The sequence below is a fragment of the Gopherus flavomarginatus genome, chromosome 5 (assembly GCF_025201925.1).
Source record: "Gopherus flavomarginatus isolate rGopFla2 chromosome 5, rGopFla2.mat.asm, whole genome shotgun sequence".
In the NCBI taxonomy this organism is placed as follows: Eukaryota; Metazoa; Chordata; order Testudines; family Testudinidae; genus Gopherus; species Gopherus flavomarginatus.
The window spans coordinates 12,566,752-12,586,949 of NC_066621.1; the positions used below are offsets into that span (position 1 = coordinate 12,566,752).

Below are 20,198 nucleotides of genomic sequence, written 5' to 3' on the forward strand. Positions count from 1 at the left end.
GTACAAAACTTCAGTTTCTTTCTCCCATGGGGAGAAAGATTCGCAAGCAGAATTTTTATTCCGCTAATAATGGATTTAGCTTGTTGGCCAATAAGTAACCCCCTTCAGGTGTAATGAGTGAACTCCCCTCCCCAAGCCAACATGACATTAGTAGAATCTGATTATTTATATTATGTCCCAGACTGACTCAGCATTTGGGAAGCAATGAACACACTGGCAATAGTGCCTGGTACTATGTGATGGCATTGTGCTCTCTGTTTACTGCACAGAAAATATCATTACAAATATTTCCAATCATAGGATAGGGGAATTCAGATCTCTTGCTTCAGGACTCGGTCCTGCAAGGTGCTGTGTACTCTGGCCACAACCCAACAAGGTATTCAAGCACATCCTTAACATCAGAGATATTACTCACATGCTTAGAGCTAAGCACATGTTTAAAGGCACTGATGGATCAGGGCCAGAATGCTCAGCACCTTGCAGGATTGAGCCCTTCATGTATAAACTGATTTCCCTGAGGATCAGAGAGGAAATTTACCCCCTCCCCATTTTATATATAATATCTTTGCACAATTGGCCAGGTGCACCTTGGAAGGCTTTCATCTTTCTTTAAAGCCTCAGGTATTGGGAGCAGGCTATTATGCGTGAGTAATCTGTTATGGTGAATTGATGACTGGCACGGTCTCATGGATAAAGTTTTTCTCATAGATACCAGGAGAAAACACATAGCGTTGATCATTAAGAGACTTGGAAAAAATCACCACTTCTGGAGTAGCTAGCACTGAGCTTCTACTACTCCGGCTCTCATGGTCACACAAGGATATTGATGCATTTGCAAATAGTTTTCTGACACAAGAATGCACCATTCAGCTGCTTCACGAGAAATTTTTCACCCAGGAAATACTACATTTCTTCCAAGACAGCATCATTAGAAATAATTCACATGGATTATTTTGAAAGCAGAGAGAATCCATTTTCTCTGTACATTTTTCATTTCACCTTTCAAGACTCTTTTCAAAAGAGGGAATGTGCATGCTCAGGCTTTTGAGAGTAAATTATCAGAGATACAGAAATGACAAGGACCCATCAGGTCCCCTAGCTCACTGCTTCTCACACCATGGGGGAGCTAAAATGGTGTAATGGACCAGGGCCTAAGTGGTCTGGCTTAGCGGTTACAGCTGGGCTAAGGTCTGGCCACCAGGGACAGTAGTCACCAGGCAGGAGCTGGAGGAATCGCAAGAGCCAGGTTAGGTAAGCAAGAGGCAGGCTGGAATCAGAAGCTAGAGATCAGAGAGACAGTACCAGGTCAGGTTCGTGAGGCACAAATCAGGGCGAGAGTCAGGCTCGGGTCAGAAATCAGAGATCAAGCAAAGTTGAGCGTAGCAATAGACTAAACTCTATGTGGCTGCCCAGACAACTTCCCGGGCCAACCCCTGGGGTTAAATAGGGGGCTTGGCCAATCAGAGGGACGCAGGGCTCAGTCATTCTGGGTCTCTTGGGCAGCACTTCCTGCAGCGCCTACTCTCTGTACTGCTCCCTGGCTGTGCCTCTGAAGGGCCTCCTGGTGGTACTATGGGAATACCAGCCAGCCCCGCATTCTAGCCCCTGGTTCCTTACAGATGGGAGCTATGAGACAATCTCACTTACCATTTGTGCTACAGAATGCTGCAACTGGTGGAAAACTGATCTAGACCACAGTTCAGCAAGACATTTAAGCATGTGCACACCCTGAGGTCAAAGGGTCTACACAGGTGCTTGAAGAGGGGTACATGCTTATGCACCTCCCAGACCTAAGCCCTGCTCCCTCCCCTGCCAATGCATAATTGTTCCGGCGCAGCCATTGTTACATCTTGTAGCTATGCATTAGTTAAAACAGCTTTACAGAACACCAAACTACTACTTATGGGTTCAGAGTTTCTCAGCTACTGAGTCATGTGGGGTTGGGTGGGAGAATGTGCTCATAAGATTCTAAAGGGCAGACTTATTTGTTAGCTAATGAAGCTAAATTCTTGATTAGGGAAATCTGGTCTCCCAGAAGAGCAGAGAAATCTGTCTTCCTGCCTCATATCATATTATATATAGGTATGGCTCTAAGTGTATATACATATTTTTTTGTGTGTGATGTGATATGGTATATTTTATATAAATATATATATCACGCTCATATTAATACAGATACACATATATAATATAAAATGTGTCTATATATGTGTGTAGCATGTCTGTGTATAAATGCACAGATATAATATGTACAAAGGCTTCACGTTAAATTAAAACTACAAATATCTACCCTTCCCCAAACAAAGGATTTCAACACAAAGTAATAGTTACTAAAACAGAAGCCAAGCAGTTTTTATTGTCTCTTTATAATTAACTCCAGTGATAGAATCCAATTACAAATGTTCGGTGTTGCCCTACGGCATAGCATCTATGAAAAGGAAAAAAACGACCAAGTTTAAAACGACTCAGGTAAAAATTAAACCCATGGCTGTATTTGATAATTAAGAACACCATCTCCATTTGCTTGTCTTGATATTAATGAACTGCACTATTATTTTTACATTTGATTACAGGAGTTTTATGCCAGCCATTTCACCTTTATTGCTTTTGAAAATCAGCCTCCTTGTCTGTGTGCCAAGTGCAGGAGACGTTTGTAATTATATCATGTTATTTCCTCAATAAAACATTCATTTTTCTTGTCACTTCAACCTATTAAGAGGAAGTTTTTAAAGATTTGTAATTATGTCCACATGGGATTGCTGGGTGGGTGTATTCTCCCATATTGTCTGTGCCTTGGGTGGTGGGGAGAGCAGGTTTGGAGGAGCATAGAAGGATTGGATCTCACTCTGTCTGTGCAGTGCCTAAATAGGAAAAATGGATTTTCCACTCTGTAGTGCATTTAAACACACAAAATCAATAGTGTTTCCTATCATTTAAAAAAAAAAATTTGTAAGCAATCAGTTTACTTTGTCCAGCTGCAGTCTTCCAGACACTTTACAGGTGCTGGGAACCAACAACTTTCACCCTGCCTCTTCCTCCACTACACAGTCTGGGATCAAACTACACACTGATACTACTATATCTATCTGCCATTTAGAGGCTTCCACATTCCTACCTTAGATTGACAGCTGAAAATGGCTTTACAATGGAAACCCCTGGATCATCCAACTCCACCTGCCCCTCTCCCAGCACAATTCTAAATGGTTGCTGGAACTGAGAAGTGGTGTCTAGTGGTTAGAGCAGGGGAGGCAGAAGTCAGGCTGGACCACCATGATTATCTAGTCTAACCTGCTGGTCACAGAAGTTAAAGAATATCACCCATTGATTCCTGCTGTGAAGGGAATTTTTCTTCTCCCAGGGTGCTGTTCTCAGCATTCCCACTAACTCAGCGTGTTCTTCACTAATTTGCTTAACCTAACCTCTCTGTGTCGCTGCATCCCAATCTGTAAAATACAGTGGAGCTAACACAGGTGCTGGGAGATTTAATTGACATTTGTAGAGCACTTTGAGAGCCTCAGATGAAAGGCTCTATAGAAGCACCAGGTACCAATGCATTCATTAACAGTATCCCTGTAGGCTGGCTGGCTTCTCTCTGGCTACACATATTTTACCTGCTAATGCAGCCGAGGCTCAAAGCAACACCTTTGTGTCCTGGTGGCAGTACGTATCCCAGATGAGGCTGGAGGGAGCTGTCTCTTTCGCACTTTCTGAATTGAAATTCCATGCCAAACGCCATCCGGGTCCTAAAGAAGAGAGAGCATTTTTGCCTTTGTTAGAACGCAATTACACTAGGCTTTGAGAAGGAGATATAAATGCATAAACATTCTTTGTGCTGTGTTCAGCGCCTACAAAGGGAAGCATCGGATACTCTTAGAGGGAAGGAAGTTGCTCTTAAATGAGTTTTCTTCTGACAATTGATTTTTGAAGCAGAAACCTGCAGTCTCTCTGAGCTAAACACAGAGGCATCGCCTCAGGCAGTACAGAACTGTATAGACTAGGTCACAGACCTTATGTATATTTTATAAGCTCTCTCAAATAGCACTTTAGCCTTTGATAGGCATGGGTCAGAGGGTAAGCACCTTACACAGAAGGGAAATGGTGCAAATCTTCTCACATGGAAAGACAACAAAAAGCTCAAGCATCAGAAAGGCTCAAGCACATCTAGGGAAATAAACCTGGGCGTTGCTACAGGGTTGGTCTGAGCACTCTGCCTAGGCCAATGGTTTCAAAAGAAACCTTGCGTGGCTACAACAGTATTGCAAGCCATCCTTGGCATGAGCTGTCTCACCATGTGTACATGCAGCACCTAGCACAATGGGGCCATGGTCTTAGTTGGAGCCTCCAGATGCTGCCATGATACAAATAATTAATAGATGTAGTAGTAGTAATGGCTGGGACTCTGGAGATCTAGGTGCTATTCCTGGCTCAGACTCTTTGTGTGACCCTGGCCAAGTCACTTAATCAATCTGCCTCAGTTCCCCAGTTGCACAACGGTGGGAGGGGAATAATTCCTTCCTCTTTCGCAGGGGCTTTGTGAAGCTAAATGTACTGTCTGTAAGGTGCTCAGATAATCTGATGATGCTAGGGGCCACGAATGTAACTAGACTACTAGGTAACAGGATGCACATCAGAAATGGGCTCAGCACTGCACTAATACATCCCAAAACAAACATCAGAGTTACATTTTTGAATAAAACAACAACTATACTTTAAATAACATTGGGTCATTAAACTGATGAGTACTCCATGCCAAAGGAATCCTGAATGAGCCTCTGACTCCAAAGGGTATTGTCGTATATTGCACCCGCATAGGAGAAGCAAGGAGCCCATCCGTGAGGGAGTTAATACTTTGGAGGATTAGCAGCTGGGTAATGGATACGAGTTGATTACTATTACACTGGCTGATTAATACAGAGGTGCTTTTCTGGATTAATAACTGCCTGTGCAAGAAAGATGTTCCCAGTCACCCATTTGAATGCAGTGACCATGGTCTGAACGCTGTGATTAAATCCACATTTAAGACACTTCATTAAATTAGAGTGTAGGTGAATTCTTACAACCTGCTGCAAGAAGTACACTTAGCCCTGCGGTGGGGGTCAGCGCAAAGGATCCTAAAAGCATCCCCAAAACACCTCTCTCACTCTATGTCATGTCCTTAGAATTGCTGAGCCACATTATACACACAGAGGATAAAGGACCTAGTACTAGTGCAGGTTAAGAAAGTGTGGCTTTAGCTCAAGTGGCAGGGCTTGAATGTACAAAGCTGAAAAATGAAGGTTCTAGGCTTAGCTTCCCGGCTTTGTGTGTGATACACTCCCCTAGGATTGTGTTGCCTGCAGCACATGAATTTATTACAGCTGCAGTATGTGTTTTAGGCAAAAGTGGCTACTTGGAGACCCAATCATGTGCTGTTTAGTAACTCACCAGGGGAGCTGCTGTCCCCCCTCTATCATTGGGAGTAGAAAATCTACTGCTGGGCCCTGATTTCTTCTCACTACCAAGAGCAGGGAAAAGAAGGACTCGCAGACGCGCTTTATTCTTCCCTCTAAACAGTGGGCCTAGAAAGGGAAAAGAGTCTCAGACACATCCTCCATCCAGCAGCTTAGAGCCCCTTGAATCCCTCTTGATAACAACAGCAGCAACAAATATGTGAATAGATCCCTGCCATGAGGGATAGCAGAACCAGTGATAGCCCTTCTATCAATGTAACTACAGTGCCAGTCAAGCCTTATTTACACCAGCATCTGCCAGCTGAGAATCAGGCCAAAGATCCTGGCTCAGTAGCTTGCCTGGAAGCCAAACCCAGCCCTGCGCATGCCAAGGGCTCTCACACACTCACCTCCTCTGCATCTTTGTAAAACAATCTTTTTAATTTTCTGGTTGGCTTGGCAAATCACAGCTGCTCATTCCCCAGAGCTCCTGAGTGCATTTGCACAGGTTCCTATTTACATACACTAGGGCTTTAGATTTCCTACTAGGGCTTTAGATTTCCTTCTTGCAGCATGCCTCAGAAATAAGCCATCTGAAATATTACAGATGGCTTAGAGGCAGAACTATTTACGGGTTACAGAGGAAAAACAGAGCCGAGGGCCACATCATGAATAACACAAGTTTGACTTAACAGCACAGCCCCAGTTTGTTGTGGCTGCCCTGTGGTGAAGGATTACATGAGGGTTTGCTCTCCACTTATTATTTCTTTAACTCAATGGCTTTGCAGTTACTCAGCCTGAGCCAAGGTGGTTGAGTATTAATTGATACTTGCTGCTGAGTGAGGCTTATTAAACACCAGCTTTGGAGGGGCAAAAGTGGCAGCACTCAGTGGCAATAATGAGCAGACCAAGAGGTTCAGAACTAAAACTTCGATCTCCTCCAGCATCTGTTATTGCAATCACAATGCCAAAAACACAACAACAGCACCCCCCTCAAAAGACCCTTATTGAAAGGAATGGCTCCCACAAATGCCTCCCATTCAGGGAAATGACAGGGATTTGCTCAGCTTGCCATGTTTTGCAGCTGGGTTAATTATTGTCATTTCAGAGACTGCTGCCCAATCTCAAAACGAAAGAAAAACATACCATAATAGTGCTCACTAATTCGCCAGCAAAACCTTTGTGCTGAGTGGCAGTGAGGGGCCTCGCATGCACACAGGCTGGGATGATAGGAAGAAGCAGTATTAGCATTCTAGAGTGATTAACAGAGTGCAATTGTGAACATGGTATAATTAGGGGGCTAATTTATATGTGCACCTGACAATAGCAATAGCTCAGCTGAGGCTTCTCTTGGGTTTCTAATGACCCAGCATATAGACTGAGCCACTCCCAAGGTCTCTGAGAAAGGCATTTTGGATAATTCAACACTCCCCGCCAAACTCCAAGGCCCTTGGCTTCTATGTATTTGGAAGCTGATAACCAGGAACTCATGCCCTTCTCCACTCAGTCTTCAGCATACTCCTCATCTGCATATGAAAAGCTGGCAGGTTCACAGAACAAAGGATTAGGGAAAGGGGGAGGGGCAGACAGGGACAAAGAGGGGGAAAGGGAGTAATGCCACATCAGAAAAGCATAAACATTTTGGACTGAGAAGTAGGTGGATAAAGGGACCTTAAAAAAAGGGGGAGAAGCAGGAAAACAAACCAGAGGGAAAACACAAACACTGGGGGAAAAAATGAATAAAACACATCCATATATAGAAGGAACGCAAGGGCTGGAAAAGTGCTGCCCTTTTTAAGAGTCAGTTTGTTTTGTTCATCTTTCGGGTTTACGCGTGCTTCTGCCAACCAGACAGTGATGTCACACTAGTGTGTCATGGCACTATGAAGGCATTCTGTAGGCTCTGAGAGGGTGACTTTTACCTTTGAAGCATGTTGTGCACACAGACATGGAAAGTTTCTATTTCTAGCTACAAGTTAATATGCGTTCTGACTACACCCCTGAGGAGCTTAGCGTTCCAGCTCTGCTCTAAAAGATGGGTTTCCTGCCGCCTCTCCAACCCTGATCCCATGCAAGCCCACTGAGGCTCAGTAACTTGGTATCTTGTCACTTTGTTACCAGCATAACAACCCCAGCAAAAACAAAGAGGACACCAGGAAGCCTGGGATGGGGGGAGGGGTTAGTCTGAATGCATTTCTGAGTGCATTACTTAAATAGTCTTACAAGTGAAGTCAAAGGTTTTTATTTCATTATGAAGACAATATTTCATTGTCTGTGCTCTCAGAAAAGCAAGATAATATCAGTGTATAGATGATGCAATGCAGGAGACGATAGTGCAGCACACTACAAACAAAAGCCTTGTAGAAGTTAAGGTCTCTAGTCCCTTAAATAGCTACAAATAGGACCCTTGGCAGTTTGATCCTAAGCTCTCTCCTATTGCCTCATAAGGATCTCCTTTCCAGCAACTCTCTGTGATTAGAACTCCCAGTCAACTTTGCTAGCTCAAAGCTGGTAATGAGCTCTAATCACTGCACCTGTACAAGCTCCCAAGCAGGCTTCCGTAGACTTGCTATTGTCAAGAATATAGGGAGCAAGCCTTCCAACTATGGCCTATTGTTAGGTGCTTAGAAAGAGTTTTGAGGAGAGTTTGTGTACCTAAGGAGCTTTCTGACTCCCATGTAGCACTATAGTAAAAAACCTGTACCACAAAGAGAAGGGTGGAAAAGAATACATGACAATGAAGCAGCTGTCTCTAAATTCCCAGGTAACTCAGAGGTTGAGCTATCAGCCCTTCCCTTGTTCCTATATTTGTAGTATACCAGTTAGTCAATCTGCTTTACTGCATGATTTAGGGATAAGTAATTTAAGCAATGCTTGAGTTTATGCTACTTTGTTTTAAACTACAAGAAACCAGAACAGGTTGCAAAGGTATTCTGTTTAATTTAAAGTCTATGAGCCAATCAACCTGTGCAAGGAAAGCTCAGGTTCTTGACCTGTGGTTTGGGTCTGTAATGCAGAAGTGAAAATAAAATATATCCATATATTCTGGAAGTATGGTATAGTAAGGCCTGATGCCTCATACATAGAACTGTTGGGTTTTTTGGTTTGGTTGGTTTTAGTTTTTTTAAAGCATTTCAGTTCACCTTTAAGAAGAGAAGGCTGTTTTACTTTACATCCTGGGATTGGACTGAGTTCCTTATTTTGTCACCTCTGAGCTTTGACACCTTATTCTGTTGTCTGAGAGAAATGAGTTTACAAAGCTGTGTGTTTACAGATTTTGTGCATAATTTACAGACCCTATGGTGCCACTATTGAGGCACTATACACTACACATTGAAGCTACTCCTTATAATTGCCCAGATGCTTTGTGCGCAAGCATTCCCACTGAATGCAATTATTGTGGTATGAATGTTGGATCAGATCTGCTTGTGATGGATGGTTTCAGGCACAAATATTGCAGTGTTGTGATAGATAACACTACCCTGGACTTAGTGAAAGCTTCTCGGGACTTCAGCTATGAGTTTACAAGAAGAAAATGCTGATGCAGCAGATGTGGGAATTCTCAAAGAGTAGAAAAATAATCTAATTTTGGTAAGGTTATCAAAAGTGTCTAAGTGGTCTGTATCTATCAGTACAAGGGCAGCTTTCTTTGCTAAACTGTAGTAATCCGCTTGCCTAAATTCACAAACTAAGCAGCAGTTAACCTCCCCAGTACTTGCATGGGAGACCTCTAAGGAAAATCCATAGTGGTATAAGAAGCAATTCAGTAGGCGACACTTTTCCCTTTTTGAGTTATCATAAAACCTATATCCCAGAATGATACTAGGTTAGGGTGGTGCTGTAAGTTCTGTCTTTTAATTTAGATATAGAAATAAGGTGCTAACCAGTGGCTCTCAAACTTTTTTACTGGTGACCCCTTTCACGTAGCAAGTTTCTGAGTGCAACCCCTCTCCTATAAATTAAAAACACTTTTTTATATATTTAACGCCATTATAAATGCTGGAGGCAAAGTGGGGTTTGGGTGGAGGTTGACAGCTCACAATCCCCTCATGTAATAACCTTGTGACCCCCTGAGGGGTTCTGACCCGTTTGAGAACCCCTGTTCTAACCAGTGCTCGGTATCAAAAATCCTGTTGTGTTTATATTTTGCTGTGTTGTAACAAAATTCCAGTATTGGATAATTATATTGTGCCTCTCTGAATTCACCCTACCTACATAGTTTTAAATGGATTCTATTTTCTTCATTTTCTGTCCCAAACTCTTATGTAGACTTGCCATGTGCTTCTCAAAAACTACTGTACTCTACCCAAGTGATGGTTGCATTTCAGTCCTGTGTGAAGTGAGTCCTTGGTGCAGTTTGTAAAGGGCTTTGGATTCCCTCGAGGGAAAATTGCTATATAAATGTCAAAAATATCGCTCCTATGTTGGGGCATGAAGGAGGGTCTGAAAAGCATGGGCACCAGAATAAGGGTGGCTCTGTCTTTTAGATAAACTGATGGCCCAAAGGTCAAGAAACTGATTGACAAAGAGAATATGCTAATCTTTCTTCAAAAAGGGGAAATTATATCTAATGGATGCAATATCCAAAAAGAACTAGCGCATGTGGTGAGTGATGCCTGCATTTTTAAAGCACTTAAGCCATACGTTTCCCCCAGATAAAAGTTATTCACTCTTGTTAAGTGCCTCATATTGACATATTTTGAGGGTGAAGTGTCATGCCAACATACTCAAAAGGAAACGGCTGCATAAAAGGCATCTGTGTTGATGCAGTAGAATTAGGGGATGATAACTACTAAGGAATCAAGGAAATCTCCAAACAGATCAAACTGGAGAAGTGCTGCTCCCTGCCCCTTAGACATTTTTTCCATAGAAAATTTCACCACTTGTATATTGTTTTTAGATTCTTCATAAAAGGTGTATTGTCTGTTGGCGATCAGAGATCCCAGCTAGAATGATCCTGCTTGTTTACCTCTTAGGAAAAGAGAGAACTTTCCTGCTTCTGTTATTTCAGGTAGTCAACTGGTCCCTGCAAGCACTCTCTGCTGAAACTGTTCAAAAACCTTGAACTATGTTGCAGATATAGACCCTGATCCAACACTCATAGAAGTTAGGAGATGTCTTTCCATTTACTTCAGTGGGAGCTGGATTGGGCCTGTAAACAGTAATAAATCCATAGTCACTCAGGATTTCACAGCTGTTGTTATGGCCACTAAAATGTCAAGGCTACAGCAGAGACAGAACTCAGATCTTTGCTCTCCAAAAGCACAGGCCCCTACCGCTTTACACTATGTAGGCAGAATAGGACCTATTGGGTCCTATATGGGTAATAAGCAGGAAGAACTGGAAGTGCTAATAAATAAACACAACTATGACATTGTTGGCATCACTGAAACTTGGTGGGATAATACACGTGATTGGAATGTTGGTGTGGATGGGTATAGTTTGCTCAGGAAGGATAGACAGGGGAAAAAGAGAGGAGGTGTTGCCTTATATATTAAAAATGTACACACTTGGACTGAGGTGGAGATGGACATAGGAGACGGAAGTGTTGAGAGTCTCTGGGTTAGGATAAAAGGGGTAAAAAACAAGGGTGATGTCGTGCTAGGAGTCTACTACAGTCTAGGTGGAAGAGGTCGATGAGGCTTTTTTTAAACAACTAACAAAATCATCCAAAGCCCAAGATTTGGTGGTAATAGGGGACTTCAACTATCCAGATATATGTTGGGAAAATAACACTGCAGGGCACAGACTATCCAATAAGTTCCTGGACTGCATTGCAGACAACTTTTTATTTCAGAAGGTTGAAAAAGCTACTAGTGGGGAAGCTGTTCTAGACCTGATTTTAACAAACAGGGAGGAACTCGTTGAGAATTTGAAAATAGAAGGAAGCTTGGATGAAAGTGATCATGAAATCATAGAGTTTGCAATTCTAAGGAAGGGTAGAAGGGAGTACAGCAAAATAGAGACAATGGATTTCAGGAAGGCAGGTTTTGGTAAGCTCAGAGAGCTGATAGGTAAGGTCCCATGGGAATCAAGACTGAGGGGAAAAACAACTGAGGAAAATTGGCAGTTTTTCAAATGGACACTATTAAGGGCCCAAAAGCAAGCTCTTCCGATGGGTAGGAAAGATAGAAAATGTGGCAAAAGACCACCTTGGCTTAACCACGAGATCTTGCATGACCTACAAAATAAAAAGGAGTCATATAAAAAATGAAAACTAGATCAGATTACAAAGGATGAATATAGGCAAATAACACAGGAATGCAGGGACAAGATTAGAAAAGCAAAGGCACAAAATGAGCTAGCTATGGGAATAAAGGGAAACAAGCTATGGGAATAAAGGGAAACAAGAAGACTTTTTATCAATATATTAGAAGCAAGAGGAAGACCAAGGACAGGGTAGGCCCACTGCTCAGTGAGGAGGGAGAAACAGTAACAGGAAACTTGGTAATGGCAGAGATGCTTAATGACTTCTTTGTTTCGGTCTTCACCAAGAAGTCTGAAGGAATGTCTAACATAGTGAATGCTTACGGGAAGGGGGTAGGTTTAGAAGATAAAATAAAAAAAGAGCAAGTAAAAAATCACTTAGAAAAGTTAGATGCCTGCAAGTCACCAGGGCCCAATGAAATGCATCCTAGAATACTCAAGGAGTTAATAGAGGAAGTATCTGAGCCTCTAGCTATTATGTTTGGGAAATCATGGGAGACGGGGGAGATTCCAGAAGACTGGAAGGGGGCAAATATAGTGCCCATCTATAAAAAGGGAAATAAAAACAACCCAGGAAACTACAGACCAGTTAGTTTAACTTCTGTGCCAGGGAAGATAATGGAGCAGGTAATCAAAGAAATCCTCTGCAAACACTTGGAAGGTGGTAAGGTGATAGGGAATAGCCAGCATGGATTTGTAAAGAACAAATCGTGTCAAACTAATCTGATAGCGTTCTTTGATAGGATAACGAGCCTTGTGGATAAGGGAGAAGAGGTGGATGTGATATACCTAGACTTTAGTAAGGCATTTGATACAGTCTCGCATGATATTCTTATAGATAAACTAGGAAGGTACAATTTAGATGGGGCTACTATAAGATGGGTGCATAACTGGCTGGATAGCCGTACTCAGAGAGTACTTGTTAATGGCTCCCAATCCTGCTGGAAAGGTATAACAAGTGGGGTTCCGCAGGGGTCTGTTTTGGGACCGGTTCTGTTCAATATCTTCATCGACGATTTAGATGTTGGCATAGAAAGTACGCTTATTAAGTTTGCGGACGATACCAAACTGGGAGGGATTGCAACTCCTTTGGAGGACAGGGTCAAAATTCAAAATGATCTGGACAAATTGGAGAAATGGTCTGAGGTAAACAGGATGAAGTTCAATAAGGATAAATGCAAAGTGCTCCACCTAGGAAGGAACAATCAGTTTCACACATACAGAATGGGAAGAGACTGTCTAGGAAGGAGTATGGCAGAAAGATCTAGGGGTCATAGTAGACCACAAGCTTAATATGAGTCAACAGTGTGATACTGTTGCAAAAAAAGCAAACGTGATTCTTGGATGCATTAACAGGTGTGTTGTAAACAAGACACAAGAAGTCATTCTTCCGCTTTACTCTGCGCTGGTTAGGCCTCAACTGGAGTATTGTGTCCAGTTCTGGGCACCGCATTTCAAGAAAGATGTGGAGAAATTGGAGAGGGTCCAGAGAAGAGCAACAAGAATGATTCAAGGTCTTGAGAACATGACCTATGAAGGAAGGCTGAAAGAATTGGGTTCATTTAGTTTGGAAAAGAGAAGACTGAGAGGGGATATGATAGCAGTTTTCAAGTATCTAAAAGGGTGTCATCAGGAGGAGGGAGAAAACTTGTTCACCTTAGCCTGTAATGATAGAACAAGAAGCAATGGGCTTAAACTGCAGCAAGGGAGATTTAGGTTGGACATTAGGAAAAAGTTCCTAACTGTCAGGGTAGTTAAACACTGGAATAAATTGCCTAGGGAGGTTGTGGAATCTCCATCTCTGGAGATATTTAAGAGTAGGTTAGATAAATGTCTATCAGGGATGGTCTAGACAGTATTTGGTCCTGCCATGAGGGCAGGGGACTGGACTCGATGACCTCTCGAGGTCCCTTCCAGTCCTAGAGTCTATGAATCTTTGGTGCATGGTTGAGATGTGCTGATTCTATCCAGTAGGGGGAAATGGTAACACCACGTTAACCAGATCAAAGTAATACAGGGCAGCAAATAAAAACATCTGGAAGATGGTGCTAGAGTTAAGGTAGGCAGCAGCTCCCTCTCTGGTACCCAAGGGAGTTGGGACAGTTGAACTCAGCGTTACAAACTTTTTTCTACATGCTCCATTGCAAAAATATTTTCCAAACCACTGTAGTTGCTCCAGCAGCTCCTTCATTTTGTGTTTTGAAAAACACCTGACGTATCCATTAAGGTGTTAATATTTTACACCCTTTTCCAGCATCTCTCATTTGAGGATCTCAAAGCACTTCAAAAATCTTAATTAAGCCTCTGCAGTACTGTCAGGTAGACCTTTTTTCTGCTTGACATATAATGAAGTTAAGGCACAGAGAGGCTGTGGTTCGCCAAAGGTCATGCAATGAGAAAATGGCAGAGCCAAAGCAGAAACCAAGAGTCCTGCTTCCAGTCCTTTGCTCTAACCACTAGACAATATTTCCTCCTTTGCATCCTCTTAATACTTTATAAGGGACAAAACATTGCAGTTACAAAAGAGTCTAGGTTGCCAGTTAAAACTCCTGAACATGCAAGATTTGGATTCCAGGTGCTCCCAAACACCTTTTGGCTATTCTATATCCGATATGGTATGGAAAATGCACATACATAGCCAACCTCAGAGTTTCTGATGTCCCACAGGATACTACATTATACTGTCCTGCAGGGAGTCAGGGAGCGTCCGGACTGCAGGCCTTGCTTAGTTTCAGAGTTTGTGAGAGTCTGGTCCTAGAAGAAGATGGGAGGATTACAGTGCAAGAGAATTTGACTACTTCTCTGAACACAGGACACCTCCTTCCTGCTGGCTTTCCCACCACAAGGCAAGTCCTCACTGCTGTTCTAGACACTTCCTAGTGTTTCTCATGCATTCCCTTCAGTATGTGAGACTTGGTGAAAAACAGCAGCAATCGAAGGGTATCACTGCTCTGCCGCTGGGAGTGAGCTTCCTACCCTGAGCAGACAGACTTGTGCTGGCTCTGCTCAAGCTAGCACACTAAAAATAGCAGTGTGGAAGCGGCGGCATGGGCAGTGACGTAGGAGCACCTAAGCTCCAGCGTCAGGCTGGCTTGTATTTGGGTGTCCAGTCTGTGCTGCCTCCCATGCCCCAATACCCACTCTATTTTTAGTGCACTAGCTCACAGAGCGCTAACATGTGATGGTCTGCCTGAGCTGAGAGGTGTGCTCCCAGATCCATAGAGACATACCCTTAGAGAACGCCAAACATCTGCCAAGACAAACTCCTTCCTTCACCTCAGGGCAAGGAGCCAGTTCCAACTGGAGCATCAGAAACCCACATGGAGGAGTTTTATTAGTCTCTAAAGCCGGCAAAAAAACTGGGTAGTAATCAAAGTGATAAAATTTATGCTCCTCCATCATGATGAAATAATTGTTGTGCCTGAACACCATTATATTGTCATTTTTCTACTCCCAGGTCACTTACTGAAAATAAAGACTCGCTACTTCCTGTATGAGCTATAGTTTCAATAATTCATGTACATTTTTGCTGGTCTTGATTTTTTTTTTTTTTTAATCTTCATCTCCAGGTTATATAAGAGTGGCACTCGTCCAAATATTATTCAAATGGCAGGAAGAAGGGAAAGGCAGGCAGAGGATTGGCTTTTTAAAGCTACAATTCATTCTCCGGTTTGTCTGATGGCATATTGGAACTTGTAGAGGTTTTGTGCTCTCAGTGGCAGGTGACATAAGAGTGGCAGGATGTTATGGGAAAACGTGACCTGTCTCAGGGGGAGCCTTACCAGGTCCCTTGACCCCAAAAGTGGGGAAGGAGAATGCTTATCCTACCGATGTTGTTCTATAATGTTGACCAGCAAACTCTTGCAAGGACAGTTTCTCCTGAGGGTTTTCATCCTTTCTGTTTTACAGAATTGACTTGAACACTTTCAAATCCCTGGGATTTTGAATGAAGGTTTTGAGGTGAGGGAAGAGCCAGTTTGTTTTAACTGAACTAGTTCACCTATCTCTAATCTATCCTTGAGGTAAACATTCTTTGCTATATACCCTCAATGTGTTTGGAGTTGTTCAGAACACAAAATGAGAGAGAGTACCTGACTTCCAACAGCCTTGCAGTCAAAATATACAGAGAAGACAAGAGAGCTTGGGAAATCCAGTGGAGTGTATAATGTGGTAACTTGATGCTGTTAGCTCACTCCTTGTAGGCATCATCAAACAGACCAGCCGTCAGTAGGGCCTTTAATTAGTGGTTTGGTATACTGGGATGGGAAAGGGCCCAGGTAGTATGGCCCAAAGGGGGAAATGTAACAAGCAGGGCATCAGGTCTAGTTCTGTTGTGAGAACAATTAGAGTAACGCTAGCATGCTCCTCAGTTTTTTCTGCTTACAATTAGCAAGGGCTTCCTGGATTTTACATAAAGATAGTGGAACTGAATGAGACTGGGGGCCCTTTTTTGCACTTGTTACTTTTAGAAGCTTTTGAGCTTTCTACTGGAGAAGAATCTGAGCTGTGAAAATCAGTTTTGGATCTGAACTACCCCAACATTCAGCTACAGGGATTTGGTCCATTTCATTCCAGGCCTTGGGCCTAGCTGCCAAGTCTGGATGTGAACTTTCCTGAAATCCAAGGTGGTAGTTGCTCTGGTTTATGCCTTGAGGAATCAGGGCAGCGACAATATAGGGTCGCAGAGGAGATTATCTTCATTGTAAAAATTTACATTTTATTTCTCTTTAATCAACCACGGGAACAATTTACCAAGGATTGTGGTGGATTCTCTATCACCGGCAACTTTTAAATCCAGATTGGATGTTTTTCTAAAGATCTTTTCTAGGAATTATTTTGGGGCAGTTCTATGGCCTTTTATGCAGGAGGTCAGACTAGATGATCTCAACAGTTCCTTAGAGGGGCACCATGGCCCCAACACTTTTAAAAAGTAAGGGTCAGTGATGGGCTGTAGGGGGCAGAGAGGAGCAAGCAGGGGACACAATCTTGGGTGGAAGGGGCAGCACGGGGAGCAGGGCCACAGTTTGGGTGCTGGTGGTCTCCCCACTTTTAGGGAGCTTCTACCACTGCTGGTCCTTTATGGCCTTGGAATCTAAGGATCTATCTATGAATCTATAAGAATGTGATCTGGATCCTGGCAGCCAAACTAGAGCTTCCCACAACATGGAAGAACTTCATGCTGTTTTCTGGAGATTTGCCTGACAGCCCACACCCAGTGACAGTTAACATTTTCTTTCTCATTTGAGACTTTACCTTTATAGCTCCATTTGAGAGCTGTGCTACAGAACAATAACCTACAGCCCTAAGCAGGAGTGAGGAGATCCAGGGAAGATGCTGTATCGCCAATATTTACAGTAGCAGAACACAAAGCAGGATACAAACTGCATTTGCAAGCTGTTTTTTACTCCGTGTGTATGAGTGGGAGAGAGTGCACATGTATTATGGGTGTTCATGTTTGTACATTTGTGACGAAGAGGGAATGTTCTTAACGTTTTCCCTGAGTGCTGTGGGGGTGCCTCAGTTTCCTCTATGCATTTCTCAAGTGCCTAGGGGTGTGTGATTGTTGCAGAGCCCCAGGGGGCCAGTATGATCCTGTCTGCACAGAGAATGGCCGACACCCTGTATCCTGGCAACTAATGTCCTGGGCCCCTCCTCTGCAAAGGTGCCAACTAAAAGTGTTGAAGAACAAAGAGATCAGGTGACCTCCTGGCCCAGGAAAGAGACAAAGAGAGAAGAGGGGCTAGAGAGTTTTCAGTTTGGAGCTGGCTGGGAAAATGGAGGGGGAGGCCAGACAGACCTCCTGGCCTCCCCTGGCCCAGCAAGATGGACGTGACTGAGGGGGTCCTGTTTGTGCCTGCAAGACCTGTCTTGAACTGTATTCCTGTCATCTAAATAAACCTTCTGTTTTACTGGCTGGCTGAGAGTCATGGTGAATCACAGGAAGCCAAGGGTGCAGGGCTTTGTCCCCCCAAAACTCTGTGACAACATTACATCCACAGTATACTGTTCTAGTTCGAATGCTGTGCTCATCCCCATGGTATCAGGATTCAGTTTAATTAAATTTTGCAATTAAACCTCCAAAACCATTCCTCTTGGGAAATACCCAGCCCAATTTTCATGTCTATGTAGCATTCCTGGAGCATCTGAATTATAAAGTTACCATATTTTGGCAGTCTGAATCCAAGGTGTTGGTTCTAAATAATACTCTAAAATTAAATTCTGCATCTTAAAGAGGGGCCATTTTCTATGGCATATTTATTTTAGACTCTGAGAGAATTTCTGAAACAGAACAAAGTTTGCACAATTCCAGGCTAAAGAAATATCTTCTAGTATTGGTGGCAGCCAACTGGAAAATAAAAAACATTACCTCTGTAATGAATACTTAAATTAAAAATATATATATTTTAATTTTCAAGATATAGGAGCTTTGTGGACAGAGAGCTTCATGTGTCTTCAGGAAAAAATATATGGATTTTTGTGTCCCTAATCCAATAACATCTTAAATTACGAAGCCACTTATGAATGGTTTCCTCATATTTATGAAATGATTATTTGACAAACCAGCATTTAATATTGCTGAAATAATTACTATGCCTGTTTAATACATCAGTTTATCACACATCCTATAAAATGCTGGATAATTTCATAAATAATTATAAAGCTTTTTATAAATGCTACCTTAATGCAAAGCATTGTTGCTAATCCTTTATCTTTCATAAACACAGAAATGACCATTAGATTTTTTTTAAATTAAGTGGGACTGCATGGCACAAGGCAGGGGTGCACTCACCCTCCCTTTTACCAGCACATGTAAATCGAGTACCAAAAGAAATGAAAGCATCAGACCAAGAATAGTGTCACTACTGCCATCTTTCTGAAAAGACAACTTAGATTTTTATCATAGTTACCTGCATCTATTAACTAGAGCTGGGTTCTATCCTCTCTTAGCCACCAGCTCTGCTGCCTCTTTCCTCTTCTAACAAGCAGCTTCCAAGTCTCTGAAACATAATGATTTTTTGCAGTGTTTTGGTGCTGGAGCCACAGGATAAGGAAAGGACTTTCTCATCTGCTCCAACTCTATCTTGTTAAGATCTTCTTTCCTTTTTGCTGTTGCCCTGAGACTCTATTCCCAGTAACACTGTATGCAATGCACTCATTATTGCTTTTTTCCTCAGCTCCGAAAATAATAGAAGGGGAAGGGAGGGGGAAAGTCCTTAGCAGCAACAGATGCCGATTCCCTACTTCATGGCAAGTTGGCTTCAGTATCCCTCTCGCTCACTGTTTACTCCTGAGTCTTGTAATGACAACCCACTGGTGGGAGTCCAGATACCAGTGATTTACCCACAGCACTGTGAAAGCAGAAGGAATGTACCTTAGACTTTTTCAGCGTTCCTCAGATCCCTCCACTTACTCACTCCGTGCTTTTCGTTCCCAGCGTAAAGCAGTTTTGCTTATGAGAGTCCCTCCAAGGCTGTTGTAGTAAAGTGATCTGGATGCGAGGCGGGGTTTAACTGGGTTACCCAGGGTATTATGGGGTGAAGCACAGCTGCATTCCTTTCCCACTTCCTGCTTAGTTAGTGGGAACTTCTCTTCTCTCCCCCCGCTTGCATTCTGTTGCAATGCAGTTAAATAAAGCAGCCAGTTTCCCACTTACAATCCTGTGAGTAGATCTAGTTTTATGGCACTAAGCTGTCCCCCTACAATATGGGCCGTGAGGAAAACCTAAGAATGGAAACTCCGGGGAAAATTAAGGATTGAATGCAGGAAATGAGAATTTGGAGCAATATACTGAAGAGTTATGGTAAGAGAGAGCAGATTGCGGGCAGGGTATTGAGGTCACAGCGTAAATTGGAGACCTATTTACCTAGGGCAAACAATCTTCATAGTATTCCACAGTAGGTAACAACTTTCACCTAACAGGCCAGGGGGAGTTTGCATCAGGTTGTTTGTATATCTCTGTATTTTTGTTGAGCTCCATAAGTAGTTTTTTCCTAGTTCCATTGAGCATGTGTCCATGTCACAAAACTACCACCAGAATTGGCACCAAGCAGTAAACTCAAGAGGCCAAGGAATAATAATTAAAAAATCTCTTCTTACCCCATGAGGATGATCTATCCAGCATAGGATAGAGGTGCATTGGCAGGGAGTAGTATGGAGAAAGCTTGCACTGTACCAGCTGGGAGAATAAATGCAGAATTTTAGACTCAATGAACAGTGTGCCATCACAACCTTTGGGGCTAAATTCACTTTGACAAGAAGGGTGGGGGGAGAATAAGGAGAAAATCCAATATTATATTCAGGTCCATGGACAAAAATTGAAATTCTTTTCAAGATATACAGATAACAGGCAGCGGAGCAGGATGTTGGCCGTAAACTATTACAGAGCTGGTCAGCTGAGACTATGTTTCATGCACAGATGGTAAAAGACATTCTAAAAGCCACTGGATCATTTTGCTGATTTCCTAGAGTCCCATTAATTTGAGTTTCCTTAAAAGACACAATTCTGCTTATTAGGAGTGTGTGCTACATAGACTAACCACACACCAGTGAGTTTCACAACCA

General features: G+C 42.7%; 1 long non-coding RNA gene across 2 annotated transcripts in view; it reads right to left on the reverse strand.

The window, feature by feature from the left end:
- The window catches only part of LOC127052947 (uncharacterized), a 29,478-nt gene extending 10,426 nt beyond the window's left edge, over positions 1 to 19,052 (reverse strand). Inside the window, exons 1-3 of one of the 2 annotated variants that reach the window (XR_007774911.1) lie at positions 18,545 to 19,052; positions 3,612 to 3,743; positions 2,265 to 2,428 (exon numbers count right to left, since the gene is read on the reverse strand). This is a non-coding gene — a long non-coding RNA (uncharacterized LOC127052947). Of the gene's footprint in view, positions 1 to 2,264; positions 2,429 to 3,611; positions 3,744 to 18,544 lie in introns of those variants that run through there. The other variant, XR_007774910.1, reaches the window with a different exon arrangement.
- Between the last annotated feature and the right edge of the window lie 1,146 nt (positions 19,053 to 20,198).